We start from the raw sequence: 25,015 nt of genomic DNA on the forward strand, positions 1-25,015 counted from the left end.
TGGAGCAGACCTGCTCCGACTTTGAGGTCACTTAGGGATTGAGCCAATGGATATAAATTTTTTTCTCTGTCTCTCCATCTTCCACAGCTTTCCCAGGATATAGGCTGGGAGGTGGATGGGAAGTGGAACAGCTGGGACACAAATCTGTATATGGATTCCTAGCGCTTGCAAGGTGAGGATGTAGCTGCTGAGCCATCATGCCAGGCCCTGTTGTATTATCTTGAAAATCAAGAGTATCTCACTGATTTGTTTTCATTCTTTAGGACAAATATAAACAAACAAACTTCAGTGTTAAAGAAAGCATTTTATTTTGATTTCCTAATGTGATTTAAAATAGGGAATGAACATTTCTGTCAGTTGCAGTCAGTGCTCATCCATCTTGTATTTTCATGATAATGTTTCTGTTACTTACTCTTTGTGATGTGACTTTCACTAGTCTTTGATAAATAGACTATATTGTATGGTTTTTCTTTCATTGAGAGAATGATAGAGTGAAAAATAATCACAACAATGAATTTAAAAGAACATGCTGACATTTAAGTCTAAAGACTTTCTCCCCTAGAATATAAAGTCTTACAAGTAGGTTACATTTTGGTTTTAAACTTTGGATGGGTACTTTCTCTCTATATTCGCTTACCTTTTGATCTTAAAACTGCACTTATTTTTTACTTTAGTATATTTTTAAGTTGTCATTTCCAGTTTGTAAGTACCATGTGGGATGAGAAATTATTAGTTTTTTTTTTTTTAATTTTATAGGCACTGAGATTCCCCCCACCTCCTCCCCAAATCCTCCCCCCATGGTGGATTCCTCCACCTTGCTGCATTGCCACAGTTCAAGTTCAGTTGAGATTCTTTCATTGTGAGTGTATACCAAGCATAGAGTCCAGCATCTTATTGTCCAGATAAGTTCAGCGGCTTGTTGGGGAGACCATCTCTGGTCTGAAAGTAGAGCCGGCAGCCTGTCATCCCAACCAATCCAAAGCTCCAACATAACATCAGCAACCATCCACAACGTCATGGAATTAGTGGACATAGTATTGAGTAATCAATGTGTTTAAAGGAGAAAATTAAAGAAGTTTGGCACTTTCCTGTTTTTCTTCAAGGAAGTCTCCTTGAAGGATTGAAACTTTTTGTATGTCAGTAATGAGATAGTGATAGGAGACAGGTGCAAGGTAGAGAAGTAGGTGCTTACTTCTCAGGAACAGTCCAAGGAGGTTTGTGGCTGCACCCTGCCAAGCTTCGCTTCATGGGTTAGCATCCTGGTCAGTTCACTTATTTCCCAATATGCTATGCCTGACAAGAAAACAACCTGGAGCAATCTTTGAAACTGGTTTTTCTTCATTTTACCAGCACTACCAACCCTCAAAGAACGTCCTTCTGCCTGTTTGACTTGCCGGATTCAAGCGTACTCTCTACTTAAAATTTCTCTTCCAGGCTCCCCTGCTCTAGACTACCTGGTTCTAGTAAATGCAAACACTCCCCTTTCTCTGCTGTGGTGTGCAACACACTTATATTTGCAAATTGATGATTGTTGTTCCATATAGTAAGATGAACTACTTTACATGGCAACTATTTTAGAGAGAGTTAATCTGTGGGGTGTGGATAGAGGGAGTTACTAAAGGTTACTTTGAAAGTCTTGAATCTGGCAAACTTTCAGTATAACATTTGGTTTTATGTATGCTTATGGTAATTTTGCAAAGATGATGATTGTTGGGAGTGTAGCACCAGCTTACCTGGACTATATTTATTCTACCACCTTCCTGCCATCACACAAAGTAGACATGGTTATTTCAAGATCATCTTTCTGGCGAGTAATCAGTTCAATTTAATTCTGTCATTCTGCCAATACTACCTCCACAACTTTCCCCGGTAACACCCACTCTGCCCTTGCCCTGCTTTATTCTTAACTCTTGTTTTTCCTTTCTAAATGCATATTAGAGTTCTTCTTTTTTCCATCTCTTTGTCACCTTACTTACTGAAACTAATAATCTTTGCTTTTAGAAAATAAGGATTATATTCTTTTTTATTTTTATTGTGTATTGTTGACATTGTAATCTTAGTGTCTGTTGCCAAGATTTAAAATAATGTAGTTAAAATTAGCATAAAGACTTCCATCATATATCTAAATACTGTTTAATAGCTACCATAGATTATTTCCAGGATGAAACTGTCCAGATAAGATACATACTAGTTGGTCCTGACAAGCAGAAAATGAAGAAATCTAATCAAATCCAAAAAGAGAATCCAGCTGAGGGTACAGTGGCTAGGAATACTTTATGCGTTTTGTGTTTAAAAGATTTCATTTTTGTTTGAACGACAGATTTACAAAGAGTAGGAGAGGAAGAGAACTTCCATCTGCTTCTTCACTCCCCATATGGCTGCAACGGCTTTTGCTAAGCCTATCTGAAGCCAGGAGCCGTGAGAGTTTTCTAGGTCTCCCATGCGATTGCAGGAGCTCAAGCATTTGAGCTATCTGCTGCTGCTTTCCCAGGCTATTAGCAATGAGCTGATTTGGAAATTGAGCAACCAGAACATGAACTGGTGTCCATGTAGGATGCTGGTGTCACACATGAAGTATTAGTCTCCTGTACCAGTGAGCTCCTTTTTTTTTTTTTCAGGAAAATTCTTTTTTTTTTTTTAATTGTTTTTTGATATAGTTTAGTTGGTGTTGGAGTGCCCTTTCCCTGTCTCCCAAGTTTCCTCCCCTCTCCTCTGCTTTGACCTCCAGTCTCACAATGGGTGTCTTTCGTGATATTTCCCAAGTCCTGATTCCTAAATTACAGAAAGTAAGAAGGCTATCTTTATTTTGTTCATTTAAGAAATATAAAAGAACTACTAGAAGAGTGGTGTAGGAAAAAGGAAGAGCATAAAGAATGAGCAATAGTCTCCCTGAAGATGAGTCTTTAGTATTTCAGCAGTTCTTTCTCATTCTACTAGCTTTAATTAATTTCATCAGATGTTTATAAATAGAGACTGACCCACATCCTCATTCCAACCAGTATTTATTGCATGAATGCTATTGCTAGGTCCATTGCCTTCTTCAGATCATGATCCAGATGAAACTATGGAAATAATTCTAAATAGAACACAATCTTATTTTTTAGTTAATTAATAAATCTGGAAGTATTTTGAACCTCAAATGACAAGTGTTACTTCTGCCAAGTACATTGTTAGGTAAGAGGTAAATCATTGTTCATTAGAAGACTGAAGGGGAGAACAGAGGGAAGGGAAGGGAACTTGGGAGCGGGAATGCCAACTAAACCGTATTAACTTTATCAAATAAACTGTATCAACTAATTTTTAAAAGTCACTGTTCATTATGTAATGACCATTACAGCTTCAAAAAACATCTTGTCAGGCTTTTATTATTATTATTTTGCCTTTCTTTAGCAAAGAATTTGTCAATTTTTTGTAACTTTTTAATGCGTTCTCTTAGTCAAATGAAAAAGAAAAATAAGCAACGATTTTTGAAGTTTATTACAGAAAGGCTTGAGTTTTGTTTGAGTGCTTGTTGCTGCTAAGCAATTTCGGAAAAAATAGTGAAATCCATAGGGTCTTTCCCAGCTATGTTTTATATAACGTGTGACTGTGTTGATCCTACACAGAGTGTAACCAGATATATCCATCGAAAGGCTGCCTGCCCTAATGTTAGAAATCTCTCATGGAATCTGACACAAGCGAGAGTTGCTCGCTCTTCTAGGTAGCTTATCATCTCTGAAAGAAAACAACTGTTCTGCTTCTTCTTTATCTGTTGGTATTTCCAGCATTGTAACACTGTGCTGTTTGTTAAAGTGTGTTCAATGACAACAGACAGTTATCCTTAAAAATTGCCTGTCAGTAGAATAAGCTTAATGACTTCATTATGTATTCTGTCTGACAATCTTTAAACTCATTGGTCAACGTTCCTGACCACACTGCCCTTTATTGACTGTAACTGTAGCATCTAAATGTTCATGTGCTAACTATGTACAACAAAATACTGAATGTCCCTGCTGTTCTCAGGAAAGGAAGTTGTACTTGAGTTGTCAGTATTCTGAAAGTTTCAGAAACATCCCCAGTGATAATTGTTCCAGTGCTGGTCTTTATAGTAACATCAAGGGATTTAAATTTCCAGTTTTTGTTCAGTGTGATAACTCAATGGCTAAATCCTCGTCTTATAAGCAATGGGGTTCCATATGGGCACTGTTTCATGTCCCAGCTGCTCCACTTCCCTTCCAGCTCCCTAATTGTGTCCTGGAAAAGCATTGGAGGGTGGCCCAAAGCCTTGGGACTCTGAACCCACATGGGATACCCAGAAGAAGCTCCTGGCTCTTGGCTTCGTATCAGCTTAGCTTCGACTGTTGTAACCACTTCAGTTGGAATTAGGGGGTCGAAGATCTGTCCATCTCTCCTTCTCTTGGCCTTTCCAATAAAAATAAATGTTTTTGAAAACTTTAAAAATTTCAGTTTTGCTCATTTGTCCCTGTTTTCTTTTAAGAGAACATTTAAAATTGTTAGCCATTATATCCCCCCATACTAAAATATATGTTTAAAAATATTTGACCAAAATTTGACTATTTTGGAAGTTTTGTAGATATTTAGAATTTGCAGTTGGAATTTTGCTATTTGACAAGTGAGACTCATGGTATACAGCTGATTCAGTTCACCTTTCTGATCCTTTTTGGTTCCAACTTGTGCACAACAGAAGTGATAGTGAGGCTCTGCACAGTAAAGTCCTCATCTTGCATGCGCTGGGATCTATATGGGTGCCAGTTCTAATCCCTTATCCCCGCTTCCCAACCAGCTCCCTGCTTGTGGCCTGGGAAAGCAGTGGAGGATAGCCCAATGCCCTGGGACCCTGTGCCTCCGTGGGAGACCCCGAAGAGGCTCTGGGCTCCTGGCTTCAAATTGGCTCAGCTCCAACTGTGGTGGCCCGCTTGGGGAGTGAATCATTGGATGGAAGAGTTTCCTCTCTGTCTCTCCTCCTCTCTTATATTTGACTTTCCAAGAAAAATAAAATGAATCTTAAAAAAAGTGGTAGAAATATCTTTTTACATTCTTTTATTGGTTGTTTTAAGCATCACATTTAGAGTATGCATGAAAGTGCTTTGTAAACTGTGAAGCACATATGCATCTAGGGTAATATTACTTATTATAGCACTAAAACATTTATTGGCAGCTCAGATGGTGTGGATGTTGTACTGGTTTCTGAAAGAAGCTGTTGGATGTGAGAGACACATTATGTCAAGAAATACATGGTGAATCAAGGATGGTGTTTAGTGACAGAAAAAAGTATAGTAGATTAATGAAAGGAAGGTTAGACTGTCAGCAAGCGTAGAGGTAAAAAGATGGAAGTTCAGGGTGGGCGTTTGGTGTAGTGGTTAGGTTACCACTGGGGTGTTGGCATCCCATAGTAGAGTGCCTGGTAGGAGTCCTGTGTGCTCTTTTTTTTTTTTTTAAAGACCTTATCTCCTGGAAGTTGAACAGGTGTTATTATGGAGTTGAGGAGGTGGTATGATTTCCCTGAACACACCTGTATTCCACACCTGCCTGGAGTTGTGGCTTACCTACCTCAGTATGTGACACTTTGATGTGGACCCAACTGTGTGTTCTGTGTAGGTGTTGTTGAATTTTGTGCTCACATCAAGTTAAAAATAACGGAGTTGATCATTATCCTAGGAAGATAACATAATGTTCCTATTGAGATATTCTGGGCATGCCAGAAGGCAGTAAAGTCTCTAACAGAGCAGTAAGGGATTTAGGGTTGGAAGGACACAGGAAATGGAAACATGTCAGGTAAGTGGAGACATCCAGTATCATTAGAGATAAAAAAAAGCCTTGCTTGAGAGAAGAATATGAAACAGTGTAAGATTGGACTTCAGATTGGGGCTGTTTTTCGTCTCCGCATTCCTGAGCTTTGGGGGACAGTGGATATGGAGCGAAGAGCACAAATTTTAGGGCAAAACTATGCATGTGTTTACTCTCTCAAGAATCTCCACCTCATTCATTCTATGCCCTGTTATGAGGAGGATAAGAAACTGTTCTTTTGTAACTCCCTCTACTGCCCATCTACCTACTCACTCTGGGTTCTTTTTTATCCTGCCTTGAAGCCTCAACATTTGCTTCAACAGGTCTTCCTTCAGGGCTTTCAGAATGTCACTCAACAGTATATGCTTTATTTTTATAGGGGCAAAGAAGAGTTAACTGGTTACTTCCCACTACCTTGGAACAGGAATCATCTCTAGTTAGCTCTCTCTTCTGCTTCATTTGTACTGATTTGGAGACTGATACTGAGCTTGCCTTGAGAATGAGAAAGGCCGAAGATCCTTTAGTAAATGTAGTCCTTGGGAGAAGGTATCAACAGAGTCCAGTCCCTTAGCATAGGCATTGCAGCAGGCTTATCTGGTAGGATTGAGCAGTTGGTACCTAGTCTTTAAGCTCCCTGATAGTCTGATGCTGGTTAAGTTTTCTCTGATTTATGTTTATGTTTTTTAACCAAACAAGTTTACACAATGTTTCCAAAGTATGTCATGCACTCTCCCACCTCCCTGTCTTTCATTAGCTAGTTCCCTCAGCCTTCATAACTTCTCCTGCCTCACCTTATGTGACTATGGAAAAATCCCTTTCACTTTTAGGCCAAGCTTAAATGGTATCTTTGTGAAACCTGAGCTAGTGTACCAGAAGAGAAATAATGTCTTCTTTGCTCATCCCAAACACTGTGCCTCAGTGTAGTCTGGCTGCCTCCCAGCTTCAAAAGTGCTTAGGCTTCAGATGTTTACAGAATGGAAATATTAATGAATGGGTAATTAAGAGAACCACATGCTTGAGATTCCAGATTTTTGACAAGATTGATAGGCTACTGACCTCAGCCCACAATCATTTTCCAGCTTTGTTTTCTTGTGTTTTTTTTTTAAAGATTTATTTTTTATTATTTTTTTTATTGGAAAGGCGGATATACAGAGAGGAGAGACAGAGAGGAAGATCTTCCGTTCGATGATTCACTCCCCAAGTGAGCGCAACGGGCCAATACTATGCCGATCCGAAGCCAGGAGCCTCTTCCGGGTCTCCCACGCGGGTGCAGGTTCCCAAAGCTTTGGGCCGTCCCCGACTGCTTTCCCAGGCCACAGGCAGGGAGCTGGAAGGGAAGCGGGGCTGCCGGGATTAGAACCGGCGCCCATATGGGATCCCGGGCGTGCAAGGCGAGGACCTTTAACCACTTGCACCACCGCGCCGGGCCCTAGTAATGTTTTTTAGAACAACCACTCCAAGTTTCTTTTAATTTAATTTTGCCTGGTGTATCTTTTTCCATTCTTTTTGTATTTAACCTACAATGAGTTTCTTGTAAATCAGTCACTTATATAATAAGCCTTAACTGATTATACAAATATTTTCCCAATCATAAGAGGAATTCCCAATCATAAGAGGATTCATTTCTCCCAGCTGTCCAAAACCATTTGTCTTTTTCTGTGATAGCACTATATCATTTCCATTTGTCTTTTTGTTTGTTTGTTTCTTTTTTTTTTTTTTTATTAATTACATTGCCTTATGTGACACAGTTTTATAGGCACTGAGATTCCCCTCACTACTCCCCAAACCCTCCCCCCATGGTGGATTCCTCCACCTTGTTGCATTACTACAGTTCAAGTTCAGTTGAGATTCTTTCATTGTGAGTGTATACCAAGCATAGAGTCCAGCATCTTATTGTCCAGATAAGTTCAGCGGCTTGTTGGGGAGACCATCTCTGGTCTGAAAGTAGAGCCGGCAGAGTATCATCCCAACCAATCCAAAGCCCCAACATAACATCAGCAACCATCCACAACGTCATGGAATTAGTGGACATAGTATTGAGTAACCAATATGTTTATAAAAAAAAAAAGGAAGTTCTTAACCACATCCTGTGACTTCTTCATTGACATTTCAATTTTAGTTTATATACATCCAGGTTCTATACACCTGAAAATGGCTATAGATTACTATTCAGCTGTCTCATGTCTATTTTCATTATAGTATTTAGCATTTTATAGCGTTGAAGCATGATTTTGCTGAACCTGGCTTTTTTTTTTGGGTAGTCTAGACTGGCTTATAACGCTAACAAGACATATGTCAACAGTTTAGGTGCAGAACAGTTTTAGGAGGGGTGTGCAGAGAAATCTTCAATACCCTAGTGAGAAGCAACTAATCTTTATGTCCCACCTAGTAAGGTATAAGTGCATCCATGCTAACCATTTCCTCTCTGATTCTAAGTTTTCCTTGTTGTTCTCTGTCTATTCTAGATTTTTGTTTTGTTTTGTTTGTTTGTTTTGAGGGGTTTCCAGAGCCATCCTGATGGTCATTGCCAGAGAGGGTGGGGACCCAAAATTGAAACAATCTTGTTTTTTTTTTAAGATTTATTTTATTTTTATTGGAAAGGTGGATATGCAGAGAGGAGAGACAGAGAGGAAGATCTTATGTCCGATGATGCGCTCCCCAGGTGGCCGCAATGCTGAAGCTGAGCCCGTTCGAAGCCAGGAGCCTCTTCCGGGTCTCGCACACGGGTGCAGGGTCCCAAAGCATTGGGCCATCCTCGACTGCTCTCCCAGGCCACAAGCAGGGAACTGGATGGGAAGTGGAGCTGCTGGAATTAGAACCAGCACCCATATGGGATCCTGGGCGTGCCAGGCGAGGAGCTTAACCACTGCGCCATCGCGCCAGGCCCAACAATCTTGACTTTTAATTGGAACATTCAGATTTGTGCTATTCATTGTGTCTATTTAAATGTAATTGAATTAAGATCAAAATCAGAGCCTGGCGCAATAGCCAGGTGGCTAAATACTTGCCTTGTATCAGTCAGGATCCCATATGAGTTCCTGTTTGTGTCCCAGCTGCTCCACTTCCCATTCAGCTCCCTGTTTGTGGCCTGGGAAAGCATTGTGGCCACTTGGGGCATGAACCAGTGGAAGGAAGATCTTTCTCTCTGCTTCTCCTCGTTTTTGTACATCTGCCTTTCCAATAAAAATAAATGAATCTTTAAAAAATGGAATTTACAATTGAATTCCTATTCATAGTAATCAGTTTTTAGGTTCTCAGCAGTTACAAGTCTAAGTGGCTAACATATTGGGCAGTGTGGATCTAGCAAACAGTGGATTTCTGTGGCTGCCAAATTCTGCTTTGTGTCTGTAGGCATTGTTGGGTGAGAGTAAGTGTGTTTTTCCTTCCCTTTCTCAATGAAGGGGTAAGGAATCATGGAGTTTGGTCTGATCCTCAGTCAGTAGTAGTTATTGCTGGATGTCAACATAGTGTCTGGCCATGGTGTATGACCACCATCAGTGAATGGAGTAAAGGGCCTTAGGGTAACATGTACTCGTGGCTATCCTGTTTCAGAACTTGACATATTGTTAAATAGCAAAGCTTCAGAAGTTTTCCGTTAGGTGAGCGGGAGAGTTTACAAGAGTATTTTGAGCTTATGGCAGTAACAGTTTTACATATGAACAAATGTTTTCTAGGACAGAGGTGAATACTAAAGATTTATCTGGAGAAATTTTCCTTTAGGTCTGGACTTTGCTAAAGTTCCTGCTAAAGACTGACTAGTGTTCATCCCAAAGGCATTTGTCTTCCCATAGAAGAAAATGACATGGCCTGTCGTAATTAGAATTGTTTGAGTTCATCCCTGTGCTAGTATCGTTGATTTATTACTGTAAACAATTTATATCTTACTTACTTCAAGTTAAGCCTCTTTTCCATCATTGTTTTTTGTTGTCACAATGTGGTAATCAGAAGTGTTAATTTTTTTGTGTGTATTTGGAGAAACCAAAAAACTAATCTCTTGAGTGCTTGTAGATTGTTAAAAGTTCTTGTTCATTTCTTCTATTTGCTGTCTTCCTCATATAAAAGAATAAATGAAAAATGAAATCATAGTTTGGTTTCTCAGTGACAGTTACTACTTGGTCAACATTTGTGGTTTTAGTGGAAAGGTCACATTATTAGTTATTAAATACAAGACATTTTAACAGGGAGAGTTATTAAAACACTTAAAATATGAATTATAGTTCAACCTCCTTGAAGGCAGGGATTATGTTTTCCGTCTGTTCTCCCAAGCATGTCAAAATGCTGAGAATCTCAAAAGCAACCAGGAAACATTTGCTTCCAATGAGTGAAATTGGAACCCTCTCTCTCTTTTTTTAAAATAAGTTATAGCAGTGCTCAGAATGAACAAAATATTGGTCATCCATTTCTAGCTATTATGTGGTAATTTTCTCTAATAAAGAAAAAAATGGTTTTAACTTTGTAAAAAAAAAAAACAAAAAAACATCACCAAGTTCAAGTTGCATTATATTAACTAGTATTTCAACTTTGGTTGTAAACAGCAAATTTAAATCAGTTAACTCTGGGACCTAATCTTTGGGGTAAAGGCAGAAGATATTTGGCTTCCATAGTATGCATTTCACTAGGATTTATAAATTGCCTTGTTTCCTGTGTTCTGCTTCACAGTCAGTGTAGTGTGATTTCTTGGCTTCTTTGCTTTACCTCTAAGTCCAACTTCAGAAACCTCAGTTTCATAGGTTGGGTCCATTGCAGATTCTTGGCCTGCTTGTTTTGTGGGTCCCTCTCACCTTGGAATTCCCTTCTTTCTTGTTCATCAGCTCCGTCATTCATCTCATTGGATGTTTTCAGAAACTTTGTCAGCTCTTCTCTGGTCTGCTTTATAAGACCCCACCTGCATCCTCAGTTACCTCCTTTCTATCACATGGGAGAATAGGTTGGATTTCTGTTGTGTTTTTGTATGCTCATATAAATGTCCCTGTCTCCATTCCTCCTTGGTCTCCCAGTCTGCAGTCTCCCAGGAAGAGGTCTTTCTCTAGTTCCTCGCTAATCCTTCCATCTGTGTGCCTGATCGTGTCCTTCCTGCTGCCTTTGAGACCCAAGTCTATCAGTTACTCTCTTTCCTGTGATGTTATCCTCTTCATCCCCATTGGCTCCTAGGAATATGCTCAAATTTCTGCTTTTTATTTATTGTATTTAACCAAAGCCTTCTCCTTCTTTCATTGCCAGGTTTCTATCCAGAATAGACTATATTTGCTACTTCACAAATTAACTGCAGCTGCCTACCCCAAAGTCACTGACTGCAACTTAACTTGCCCTCTTATGTGCTCCTCTGTTAGCTAGCTTCAGACCCTCACCTGAACTACTGTAGGACTTTCTTGACTCATATCCCTGCCCTCAGTTCTCTCTTTTCTAGCTTGTCCTTTCCATCATGGCATGGTGCTCTTTCAACGTACTAACGTGATAATGCTACACCTAAATTCACAAGTTCACTCCATTGCACAACATAGGAAAATTTCAGACTCTGTAAAAAAAAGCATAGAAGGCCACTAGTGATTTAAACTCTGCTTTTTCAAGTCTTCCCTACCCTGAGTCTGTTACTGAGACCCACCTGATGTTCTGGAAGCACAGTGCTGTTTCACACTCTAGGTTTTTACATGGTGGGTCCTCTGGTGTAGTCACATCTTCTGTATCCTTAGAATTCGTCTTCTTAATACTCAGAGACCATGACCAAACATCCTCTCAATGCTTTTTCTGTTTTATCATTTCTTCTTCCAAAGAAAAGCTGACATTTTAATGATTTCTTAACATAGCTTGTGAACACTGCGCCGCTTTTCTGCCTTTTGGCTAAGATCAAGTGTAGTATCTGTTCTTACCAGTTTAACATAGCTTGTGAACACTGCCATTATTAGCAGTTTACTGCAGGTGTTTGGTTTTACTTTTTCCTTCCTTTTAATCTCCTTGAGACTGAGGAACCATTTTATTGATATTGTTATTTGTAACACTGCTCTACATATGGCAATTTTTGTAGAATAAATTAATTTTAGCAAATACAAGTTGGTGCTCTTGCAATGGGCTAAGTATTATGTTTTTCTGTTTTTTAAGATTTATTTATTTTTATTACAAAGTCAGATACAGAGAGGAGGAGGAGAGACAGAGGAAGATCTTCTGTCTGATGATTCACTCCTCAAGTGAGCGCAACGGCCTATGCTATGCTGATCCGAAGCCAGGAGCCAGGAACTTCCTCTAGGTCTCCCATGCAGGTGCAGGATCCCAAAGCTTTGGGCCGTCCTTGACTGCTTTCCCAGGTCACAAGCAGGGAGCTGGATGGGAAGTGGAGCTGCTGGGATTAGAACCGGCGCCCATATGGGATCCCGGTGTGTTCAAGGTGAGGACTTTTAGCTGCTAGGCCATGACGCCAGGCCCTAAGTATTATGTTTTTCAACTTAACCAATGTGTTTGGCATGTTGCCTCTAATATCACTGAATGTATTGCTTGCTGTCATGTGATGTAGGCATTTGAAGAGCAGAGAACATGAATTTGTAGCAATTATCTTAATAGTCTTTCTGAATATTTTTGTCATAGTATAAGGTATCAGCTTATCCATGCATTTGTTTTCTATCCAGATTGTCCTGAATTTAGAGAGAAGTTTTTGTGAAATTTATGATCACTTTTCTACTGACTTTCATCTTCTTCATTAACATGTGGTGGTTAGAAATCTCCATCTAAAATGCAGATCTAATGATTTGCCCTTTAGCTCATAACCTTCGGTTCTACTTTTCTATTTTTAAAAAGATTTATTTATTTATTTTGCTTGAAAAAGAGTGAGGAAGATCTATCTTCCATTTTCTGGTTTACTCCCCAAATGGCCACACTGGCCAGAGCTGGGCTGATATGAAGATGGGAGCCAGGAGCTTCTTCTGGGTCTCCTATTTTGGTGCAGGGCCCAAGGATTTAAGCCACTCTTGGCTGCCTTATCAGGTCACAAACAGGAGTGGAGCAGCCAGGACTGGAATTGGAGCCCCTATGGGATATTGATGCCCTAGGCAACTTCAGATGCTTCAAATGCCACTGCGCTGCTCTTTTCCAGTTACTTTTTTTTCTTTCTTTCTTTCCTTTTTTTTTTTTTTTTTTGGAAAGACAGATTTACAGAGAGAAATATCTTCAATCCACTGGTTCACTTTCCAAATGGCTGCAATGACTAGAGCTGAGCCAATCCAAAATCAGGAGCCAGGAGCTTCTTTCAGGTATCTAGTGGGTGCAGGGTTCCAATGATTTGTGCCATCCTCCACTGCTTGCCCAGTCCACAAGCAGGGAGCTGGGTGGGAAGTAGAGCATCCAGGACACAAACTGATACCAAAAAGGGATGCTGGAGCTTGTGGAAAAGGCAATTGCCATCAGAAAAGCCCCTCTGCTTACCTTTATCCTAGTCATTTGATAGTCTTCCCTTTTACCAAATTTAAAATCTTAGTTTTGCTTAAATTTCTTTAGAACACTGCTTGTCACTAACAGGACTGTTGTGTATCCGTTTTGCACCTGCAGCTGGGAATATACACTATTCTCTACTCCACGTGCATGGTTCAAGTGGATGAACAGAACAACACGTTGGTATTATGTGTGTGAAGCATGCCTGGCCTCTCCAAGCATCTGCTGCACAGATATGAGACAGAGAAGTTGCCACGGCTCTTGGCAGCCAAGGCGGCCAAAGGGCTGCCAAACAAAGCCAACAATCAACCCGATGTGTCTAAGAAACATTAATTAAATGCTGCTGGAAAATCCCAATACGATAGATTGTACATTTTTTGATTCTTGACCTTGGCTTTGTTCCCTGCATCCCTGTTTAGAGGCGGGACTGTTTGCTGTGGCAACTAGGCCAGCTCCAGTAGAGTATATGTGTCATTGATTTGAATTTTGAAGGGAAGTGTTTGAATTTCTCTGATCCCTAGAAAGTTGCTTTGAGCATAGATGGGTTGTCCTCTTGTAAACTTGGTTTTTTTTAATGACTTTGATGAGATTGACTCTAAGGAGAGTAGCATCCTCCTTTGCCTGGCGCCACTGGGCCCGCCACCCTCCCTTCTTTCTTCCTCCTCCCCTCCCTAGCAGCTCTCTATCCCTCACTTGAACTGGCTGCCAGAGTTCACAGACAGCTGGGCAGAGAGGGGCTAAATCTGCCCAGCTGCCCGGGAAGCTTGGCGGCCAGGCTGAGGGAAGGAAGCATCGGCTCTCTTTGAAGGTTGGCTGCCAGTGAATCTCAGGCAGCTGGACTTCAAAGGGGGGCACCGCCGGGCTTTCCCTCCTGTCTAGGCAGGTCATTCCACAGCACTATGCTTCCGGTGTTGGCCTGGTGACTTTCAAGTTCCTCTTCAATTAAAGAGCTGCATTGGGAGCTACACTTGTGTTCTCATCTGTATTTCTTCTGTGATAGAGACAATCTAAAACCCTAGGCCCTGCTTCTCCAAACTTGAGGGTTCAAAATTGAAGGGAAAAGGCAGCATCACAGGAAGGCAGCTCAGGAGACCCACAGTAGTGAACTGTTTTTCCCTATTAGCAGTTTATAACAGTGTAATTTACTAAGTTTTAAATTTGTCAAGCACTCTTGCTGTGCTCTTGAAGTGCCCTTGCTGTGCTAATCAGTCTGTGTTTATGGACTGACTTTAGCTAATGCCCTGGAGTTTGGTGTAGTCATGAATGAAAGTTTATCTGTTTCCTGGTACAGTGCTCACTTGCCATCCTGCACTTGACTCTTGCTGAACCATTTCTCTTTTCACGTTCAAATCTTATTGGTGGTTTTGGGAGTGGACTGGACTAGAGAGGGAAGAGCAAAGGGGCAAGGGAACTGCATGGACCTAGTCTGGGAGCGCTTTAGTTGCACATGTGGGAAGTAGCAAATCCTTGAGCGTGTGACTTATGGAGCTGTAGTTAAGAGTAAAGGATGACTCAGTTCAAAGTCTGGTTCTACCACTTACTGGTCACAATACTTAAAGTGATTAATTTCCCTTTTCTGTATTTCATACCTTTCCTGGACTCTGAGGATAATGACAATATGCATTTCATATAACCTAGGTACTTAACATGCTAGCCCATAGTGAGCACCAACTAAATGTTAGCAATTGTTGTGTATCGGCTCATATTAACTAGGAAGAGAGGAAGGATTTTAGTACTTTACTACTCCTATGGAGAGAAGGAGCTGCTAACTGCTAGTTTAGATTGAATTATAATTGAGTTTTTAGAGAAGTAATAACATAAAGAATGTGTTTTATGTTTCTTATCTGTCTCCTTGAACTTCTATCCTTGGCGACACAGGAGACTTGATTCAGTGGGGGCCCATTACTATAATAACTAACATGTACCCCCAGAAGAAGAACCATGGCATTTAGTATGAAGGGGTGTTTAGGGAAGAGTACAGATTCTGGAATTAGAATTAGGGTTTGGATTTTTGCTCTGGTACTTTGTAGTCATGCCTGTCTGGCTAAGTTACCTCTCTCAATCTAAATTTTCTTGTTTGTAAAGTGAGATGATCATCATGATTGCCTCATAAACCTTTTTTAAAGGATGAAATTAGAAAATGCATATTTTTTGTTGTACTGAGTAGCAACATGTTCAAGAAATGTAACAGTCATAGTTGTTATTATGATTATTGTCAGTACCATCAGTGTTACAAGTTAAAATTGTTGAATAAGAAAACATTACCTAACAATGACTTGGCAACTAGAAGCCTTTTTCCTAGGGGTTATGTTCTTTCTAGATCAGAGGTAAGTTAATCCTAAGACAAATCAAGTTTGCTGCTGCTTTTTGTAAATAAAATTTTATTGGAACACAGCCATGTTAATTTGTTTATACATTATATTTGGCTGCTTTATTGCTAGGCAGCAGAAGTGAATAATTGTGACAAAGTCTGTATGGTCCTTAAACCCCATGAATATTTACTCTCTGGCCTTTCCAGAAAAAAGTTGGCCAACCCTTATTCTAAATATGTGTTTCCCCAATTAAAGCCCAGGGAATGTTAGTTCAACCCAAACTACTATATACTATCTGGAAAAAAATGCTGTCATAGTCAAATAATCTTTGGAAAAGTTAAAGAGGTTGATTTATTCCAGGACTACCACTTTAAAAGATTCTGGCTTTTAATATACTGGTGTGTGTTGTGTATCTTCAAGCCAAGACCATGGTATGCAAATAAACTCTAGTTTCCCAGGCTTACTTGGCCATCATCCCCACCCCCCATATGATGATGTTACACAAAACATTCTCTGGGAATTCCTACTTTTCCCTGACTTTCTTCCTAAATCATACCTCCTTATGATTTAGATGATATCCTCATTTGGAGAAGCAGACTAGCCTGCAAGATTCTGTACTAGTTGTCTGATTTGTCCCCTTTGGAAGTTGTACTTTGTTTAAAATAAGAACAAATATACCAAATATTTAAATAGTCTGATCAGATAACATTCCCATCTATGCATGATTTTGTAGGATGCTTCAACATTATAAATTAACTTCTCAGAGTTCAAGAAAGACAGAATGTTTTGTTACATGACTTCTTAAAATTCCATAAGCATGGGTCTTCTGTAGGGATTTTTTTTCCTCGTGTGTGTGTGTGTGTGTGCATGCAGATTTCTGCAGTATAAATCCAGAATGCCTAACTGGTGTACCAGCTGATCTCAGTTAGGGTTTATAAGAAGAGAGATTAATGTGACGGTAACTTGTGCCCTAGCCATAAGGGGTTTGTTTTATGGACTAAAGTAAACACCTTGAATTTCAAGTTGCAAGCACATGGGGAGCCAGAAGATTCCAGAGCAGTGGCGTCATATTCTGCCTGTGACTCACACATCTCAGCGGCTGAGCTTTCTCTCACAGCTGCAGCGTCCAGCTGGCCGTCGGATACAGCCCTAGGTAGTCACACACTGCAGTCACCTGATTTGAGATGACCAAACAAGCATATAATTGCAACAGTCCAGTTATGAATGAAGGCTGCACTGTTTGTCAAAATTAGATGAAAAATGTTAAGTCATGGCTGTTTTTTGAAATCCCAGCAGTTGCACCAAATTGGACTTTAAGTGGAGAACCCTGCACAAAGTTCAGCCTGGCATTTTTCTGACTTGTGAGTGTTTCTGCTTGTGGCACAGGAAGTTCTTAACATATTTTGGTGTCCATCAAACCAGACACAGTTTTTTGGCTTATAGGTGGAACAGCAAATATGAAAGAATATGAGGTCTTACAGATTTTCCTCCTTTTCCAACCTTGGTGTTGTATATAGATGAGTTCTCAGTAAATGTGGTTGACATTGAGCATTAGTCAGATTTTATCTCTATAACAAATACCTGAGTGAAACTACTTAGAATGGAAGAGGTTTTATTATTTCTTCCCATACTTTTGGAGATTCATAGGCCAAGATCAGGTCGCCCTATTGGTCTAGCCTCTTATTAGGGTGGTGGTTGGCAGAAAGTGAGCAGAGAAGGATTGCATGATGAAGCAGGAAGCAGAGTCGGCGAGCACATTCAGTGTAGCTATGTGACCCCTTTACAAAGGCAGAATCACTTCGTCACCTTGCCTCTCACCCAGCAACCTAATTCAACATAGCCGACTCCACTTTCCAGACCCCTTAAATGAATCAAACCTTGGACTCAATCCATAACTTTGTGCCTTAAACACTGTTATGTGTTGGAGGAGCTAAATCATGTTTTGAACAATAGCAAACTTTGAGTGTACAGTCTTTATGAATTTCATGATCTCACATTGTGGAGGATGAAGGACTTCTTGGAAGGTTTTGTCAGATTTCACTGTCTTTAAATTGTTTCTGCAGAAGGAAAGAAAGAAGAGTAGGAGGATTAGAAGGAAGAAGGAACGAGGAAAACATTTCTACATGGAACATAATTAGCATTTTAGAAAAAGATTTATTGATTTTTATTGGAAACTTATTTATAAAGAGAGAAGGAGATACAGAGAGAAAGATCTTCTATCTGCTGGTTCAATCCCCAAGTGGCTGGAACAGCTGGAGCTGAGCTAATCCAAAGCCAGGAACCAGGAGCCTCCTGTGGGTCTCACATGCAGGCACAGGGTCCAAAGGCTTGGGCCATCCTACACTGCTTTCCTAGGCCACAGCCTGGGTGTTGAGTGGGAAGTGGAGCAGTTGGAATACAAACCAGCATTCACATGAAATCCTGGAGGTTGCAAGGTGAGGACTCCAGACACCTCTAGGCCACTGCGCCGGCCCCATAATTATAATTTTTAAAAAGATTTATTTTATTTTTATTTGAAAGGCAGAATTACACAGAGAAGAAGAACATGAAAGAGATCTTTCATCCACCGGTTCACTCCGCAAATGGCTACAACTAGAACTAAGCTGTTCTGAAGCCAGGAACTAGGAGCTTCCTCTGGGTCTCCCATGTGGATGCAGAGGCCCAAGCAATTGGGTCATCCTGCACTGCTTTCCCAGGCCACAGGTAGGAAGCTGTGTCAGATGTGCAGCACCCAGGACATCAACTGGAGTGCATTCAGGATACTGGCACTTTAGGCAGAGGCTTAGCCTGTTATACCATGGTGCTGGCCCCATGATTGTGAAAGAAATGTAGGGAAAGAGTCCCACACAGAAAAACGAATAAGCACAATTCTTCCTTTTTTATATCTGCCAAGACTGAATTATCTCCATGCATCACCACCCCCCACTTCCTTCTGTATTATTTGCTGGAGTCATCATTTTACTTGATGTTAGAGATTCTATTAAAGAAAAACTGCAACTCATTGGAAACAGACTATAACTTCCTAGGGACAATGATTATCCAAAGGCAACCACAGCAAGGATTAAAATACATTACTAGTGAGAATTCTTATTCTCACAAGCAGGTGCAAAGAAGGCAAGAGAGATATATAATAATTATATCCAGTACAAGACATAGAGAAGTTGTATAAATCTAAATTACAAGACTACAGGTTTTAATATATGCTAGGTATTATTTGGTAGAATTTTGAGGATGGGATACAATCAACCTTTTTAAAAAGATTATAGTCCCATAGAATCATCTGATTTATAATAATGACAAACATCTATATATTGTTTACTACATGTACTATATGCCAAACATTGTTTACATGCTTTACATGTGACATTGATTGGTTTTTGATTGGCATTGATTGGCATGCCCTAAAATTTAGTGGACTTAAATGACAGAATTGTCACAATTTTTCCTTAGAAAAATTTGTTTGTTTGTTTAAAGAGCAGAGGTATAAAGAGAAAAGGAGATCCAGAGAGAAAGGGAAGGGACAGAGATCTTTCATCCCCTGGTTCAATCCCAAAGTGACCACAGTGGCCAAGGATGAGCCAGGCTGAAGCCAGGAGCTTCTTATTCATCTCCCACATGTGTACAAGGGCCCAAGTAATTGGTTCATCTTCCACTGTTTTTAGCAAGGAGCTAGATCAGAAGTGTAGCAGCTAGGAATAGAACCGGCATCTGTATGGGATGCCTTCATTGTAGGTGGTAGCTTATCATGCTATAGAATTCACAATTCTATTGATCTCAGCATTGGGCAGCACTTCTGGTCTGGACTGGTTTGGCTGTTTTCTTTTGGGCTCTTTATTGCTTGTATGTAACAACTCATTTGGTACTGGAATGGCCTATGATAGCCTCACTCACATGTGTGACATTGTCTAAATGTCAGCTGGTGCTGTAGGAGTGACTGAGCACATGTGTCTGATCAACTAGGAAGCTAAACCATGCTTTCACAAGGTAGCTGAGCTCCAGGAAATAGTAAGAGAGAAGTCCCCATTATAGTTGAAGAGGGTCAGGTGTTTCTGCAAATCTGTCCTCAGGAAATAAAGTGGAAGGAAAGAAGCACTGGGTAGGAAGACTCTCAAACTGCCATGAAGTACTAAGAAAGGTTTGGCCAGGCTAACCAAAGTCCTCAAGTCAAAGTCACCACAGGACTTTGTTAATCTGCTTTTGTTATAATGTCTCATTTAGCACTCGCACTGAACAGCAATTGAAACTTTGTATTAAGCTGGTAGCAGTTAACACTCTTTGTGGAAGGGTAGGGGAATGATCACTGTGTGTTCTTGCCCCAAGGAGCTAGAGTCCTCGTTCTTTTCGGAATCCAACTCTCCCTGTTGTTGCTAGACCTTTGATCTGCTCTTGGCTCAGATATGGGAAGCAGCACAAAGGGCTGTAGCTGTTTTTAGGGTGGATGACTTTCCTCCCTCCATCTCCTGCTCTTCCATTCCATTTTTTAAATTGCAGATTATTTAAGATTCTTGCTTTGTCTTTAGGGATGCCGTGTTTGTTTGTTTTTCCTATATATCTCTAGCTCCCTGCACATCAAGCCCTCTGGACTGCTTGTCTTATTTTGCCAGTCTTTGTAACATTACCCTCCTCGTTCCGGTATTTACACAGTGAAAACTGGCTTTTTTTTTTCCTGGCCCCATGATTCTCATGGTTCTTAATGACCCAGCTCTAATACTAGCAGTGGATTACAGAAGAGAGCTACCACTGAGGTTGGTTTCCTCTTCCCTTTGCATTCCTGATGGCTTTGATGAATGGCATTTTCTCTGGGCCTTCACATGAAAAATACAATTCTCTGTTTTTTGGCTTGACAAAATTTTATCTATTTTAGAATGCCCCTTTCTTGCTATTTTCTCAAATCCATTCTATGGCAATTATGGAGTTTTTACTTTATTGTTTAAATTTTTATTATTTTAAAAATATTTATTTTTTTATTGGAAAGATTTACTGAGAGAAGGAGAGACAGACCTTTCATCCATTGCTTCATTCCCTAAATGGCTGCAGTGGCTGGAGCTAAGCTAATCTGAAGCCAGGAGCATCTTCCTGATCTCCCATGCGGGTACAGGATCCCAAGGCTTTGGGCCATCCTCTGCTGCTTTCCCAGGCCATAAGCAAGGAGCTGGATGGGAAGTGGAGCAGCTAGGACTCAAGCTGACACCCATATGGGATCCTGGCGCTTGGAGGTAGAGAGTTAGCCAGTTAAGTCAACATGCCAGCCCTCGACATTTTTACTTTACAACATTTACTACAGGAATTGGTGTGATGGCTCAATAAACTAATCCTCTATCTTACAGAGCCAGCCTCCCATATGATGCCAGTTCTAATCTTAGCTACTCCACTTCTGATCCGGTTCTCTGCTAATGGCCTGGGAAAAGCAGTGGGAGATGATACAAGATCTAGGGCTCCTGTACCCATGTGGGAGACCCAGAGGAAGCTCCTGGCTTCCGATCAGCTCAGCTCCAGCTGTTTAGGCCATTTGAGGAGTGAACCAGTCAATGAAACATTCTCTCTCTTTCTTTCTGTAAATCTTTCATTGAACAAAAAGAAAAAGTAGGATGGGCGGGCAAAAACAGAGAACAATATTGACTATCATCTCTGGCACGTCTAGACATGTAACAGGCTTGTAGCAGCAGTTTTGACCCATCCCCTGTGATCCTTTGCCAGAGTGTTAGAGCCTATGTTTAAAAATTGGTTCCCAAATTTTAGTACATCTAGTCTTATACCCCAGCTTTCTTGATCAAGCATCCTCAGGATCCAAACTCAAGGTATTTTATAGGTCCTGCCAGTAGTTTGCAACTAATTGTTGCAGTTCTTTATAATCTCTTTCCTCCTTTATCTGGCCCAACATTTTTGCAGCTGAGTAATTGGAATTTAACTCTAGTTATTGTCCTGACATCCAGGAGAGGTGATAGGGACAGGTGCTAAGAGGAATTACTTGTTAACTGTGGGAGAGTCCTTTATAGCATCTCCCAGCTTCTAGGAAAGTGAGTACTCAAAAGGAGTGAGCCCCTGTTTAAACTGAGTGTTACAAGGGCTCTGGGGGTGTGGTTATGGATCCAGTGTGCTGTGGGGCATCGATCCAGATATCTTGTTCCATGATCCCAGTTTGTTTTTTTCCCCCTATCTAGGGTCCTGACTCATCTAGGCTGAGTTTTTAAATATCCCTAAAGTTCTGTTAAGTCTGCCTAGCAGATCTTCTGTTTGTTGCTCAGTTGGATTCAATCTACCACAGCAGGACATGACAGTCTCCTTGAAAGCTGCTAAAGTGGTCCTCTAGTTCTTCTACTTAATGTTTAACTGTTAATGGCCCTCAATTTCTCATCATCTCTCAGCAGAGTGTCAGTATGACTTAGTAGTAACCAGCAACACTGCTGTGTTTGTAGATGGAGTTCTTTCCTATAACTCTTTAAATGCTTAAAACATTACATCCTTAGGGATATTTTCTCCAATCAAGTTGTCTGTGGTGAGGTCTGAAGCAGTTGGACCACTACCAAGTGCTGTGGTCTGTCTGCGCCTCATACTCTATTTAGCACAACACCTTTTTTGCCCAAAAGCCAATGAATGAATCAGTCCCAGATTTCCATCTTACCATGTGTGTTGTTGGATCACTCGTTGCACTACTATGTTAGTCTGGGTCTTCTGAGATGGAGATAGCCAAACAGTATTAAACACTGAAGAGGTTTATTGGAGAGGCAGCCATACGGGAAAATTGGCAAGGATCCAGAGAAGACAAGTGTAAGTCAGACCATGATGAAGATCAGACCCTTGTGAAAGAGGAGGAAAGAATGGAATCTTGAATGTCTGTCTGCTGATGAATTGACACATAAAATGTTGTGCATTCGTACAGTGAATGTTATTTGGCCATAAAGTGAAATGAAGGGTAAATCCACACAACATGGATGAACCTCGAGAACATAAAAAGATAGTATCTTAGATGATTTCATTTGTACTACTATTCAGAATAGATCCATCTATAGCCTACAGTACTAGTTGCTTGGTGCTAAGGTGTAAGAGAAAAATGGGGACCTATAATCTTGTGTAGAGGGGTTCTTTTTGGAGTGGTAAAAATAGATTTATTGTGGTCATGGTTGCACAACTCTGAATAGACTAAGAAACGTGAGCTGCACATTTTAAGTGGGCAGATTGCATTGCGTGTAAGCCATAACTTGATAAAAATCATAATGTTAAAAGTAAAGCATAGGAAGGTGGTGCAGAGTTTGGAGGACAGTACAGAGCTGCCAACAATGTTTCAGTCTAATACTCTGCACCTCTGGCCTTGGTGGGAGCAGACATTGGGAGCATGGCCTAGTAGCAGGGAAGTGAGAGTGTCAGACATTTTCACTGTGGGAGATCTGAGTGACATATTTTTTTTAAGATTTATTTATTTTTATTGGAAAGCCAGATCCACAGAGAGTAGGAAAGACAGAGAGGAAGATTTTCTATCCTCTGTTTCACTTCCCAGGTAACTGCAACAGCTGGAGCTGAATCAATCCGAACCCAGTAGGAAGGAGCTTCTTCCAGGTCTCCCACACAGGTCCTGGGTCCCAAGTCCTTGGGCCGTCTTTGACTGCCTTCTCAGTCCACAAGCAGGGAACAGAAAAGAAAGTGGAGCAATTGAGATACAAATCAGCACCCATATAGGATCCCAGCACAAGCAAGGCGAGGACTTTAGCCACTAGACTACTGTGCTGGGCCTGTGAGTGACATGTTTTCAAGGCTGCACATCATGTTAACCAAAGTGACTCGCTCCTGTACCTGGACACAAAGCATAGAAAAATAGATACTACATATTGGTGAAAGGAACAGCAGAATTGTATTGCAGGGAGCTTTGCCATACTAGTGTTAACTTAGTGTATGGGTATAATTATGTTCTCCTAATATGAAGGGGTCCTGTTGCTATTCTCATTTACAAGAAAGATATAGGCAAACAGAGATTAACCAGCCCAGCATCATACAGAGAGTAAATTGTAGAGCAACGATTTGAACTTGACAGTCTGGTTCCACAACCTGTCCTTTTAGTCACGATAATCTCATTGTTATGTTAATTGATCAGTATACTATCCATTAAAAAATATCTTATTGGTCATTTCTTCTCAATAAAATGAAGGCTTTGTGATAATAGTGTCATTATTTTATTCACCACTAAATCCTTCAATGCCTGTAACAGTATATGGCATATAAATATTAGTTCAATTAATAGAGATTTTTTTCCAGATCACTTTATATGATAATTCCTGTATTTTGGTGTACTTCATCCCATTTATCTTCAAAATCAGAGGGAAAGGAGGAGGTTATAGCAGTCTTGCATTTACTTATTTATTTATTTAGTCTTGGCCTATTAATAGTCCTGGCAGATTTTTAATTCTGGTGTAACAAGTAATGTAACAAGTAATATATGAGTGGGCATGAAGAATTGTTTAGAAGTGTTTACTTGTAATGTAATCCTAATGAGAAATAAAATTTCTATAGAAATAAATGTGAGGGGACATTCAGGTGTCAGTATGCATGAGTTCTATGTAGCCTTGTGCTTGCTTCCATCTTGGTAATAAGAGTTTGTATTTCAGCAACAATTTTTTCAACATTTACTTTTACTTGGGAAACAGAGAGAGGTAGAGTGTTGGAGGTGGGGGGAGATTTTTAGTCTGCTAGGTTACTCCTCAAATTATATCACATTCAAGGCTTGGCCAGATTGAAGCCAGGAGCCAGGAACTCAGCATGGGTCTTCCACATATGTGGCAGGGATCTAGGTGGCTCTTAAGCCATTACTGGCCGCTTTTCAGGCAGTAAGCCAGGTCAGAAATGGGCACAGGACTTGAACCAGGCACTCCCGTATGGGATGCGGCAAACCCAGTGGTGTGATGCCTAAGATGTAATAAACATTATGTTGGAGTTAGCTGATATTGTTACTGTTATTATTATCATCATCTTCCAACAAGCACATTTAAAATGGTTTATAATCGGGCCCGGCGGCATGGCCTAGCAGCTAAAGTCCTCGCCTTGAACATACTGGGATCTCATATGGGCATTGGTTCTAATCCCGGCTGCTCCACTTCCCATCCAGCTCCCTGTTTGTGGCGTGGAAAAGCAGTCGAGGACGGCCCAAAGCTTTGGGACCCTGCACCCGTGTGGGATACTGGAAGAAGTTCCTGGATCCTGGCTTCGGATCGACATAGCATGGGCCGTTGTGCTCACTTGGGGAGTGAATCATCAGATGGAAGATCTTCCTCTCTGTCTCTCCTCCTCTCTGTATATCTGACTTTCCAATAAATAAATAAATCTTTTAAAAAATGGTTTATAATCTACAACTACGTTTATAATGACTGGTATATACAAGGAATACAATACATATTTTTAGGTAAATAAATAATGTATTTATTTAGACTACTTATATTTGCTTTTAGAATAATAGGAGAAGTAGTCCAAGGATATCATAAACGTAATACCAAGAACTAAATGCTATAATTTTG

The 25,015-nt window shown here is 40.5% G+C and overlaps 1 protein-coding gene and 1 pseudogene across 3 annotated transcripts in view; both read left to right on the forward strand.

Annotated features, from left to right (window-relative positions):
* Positions 1–25,015, forward strand: part of WDR70 (WD repeat domain 70) — a 201,456-nt gene that overhangs the window by 127,615 nt on the left and 48,826 nt on the right. The gene's annotated exons all lie outside the window — the stretch shown is intronic.
* LOC121154686 lies at positions 11,606–11,760 on the forward strand (annotated as a pseudogene).

The sequence above is a fragment of the Ochotona curzoniae genome, unplaced genomic scaffold, assembly GCF_017591425.1.
Source record: "Ochotona curzoniae isolate NIBS_2020 unplaced genomic scaffold, NIBS_Ocur_1.0 contig_2754, whole genome shotgun sequence".
In the NCBI taxonomy this organism is placed as follows: Eukaryota; Metazoa; Chordata; class Mammalia; order Lagomorpha; family Ochotonidae; genus Ochotona; species Ochotona curzoniae.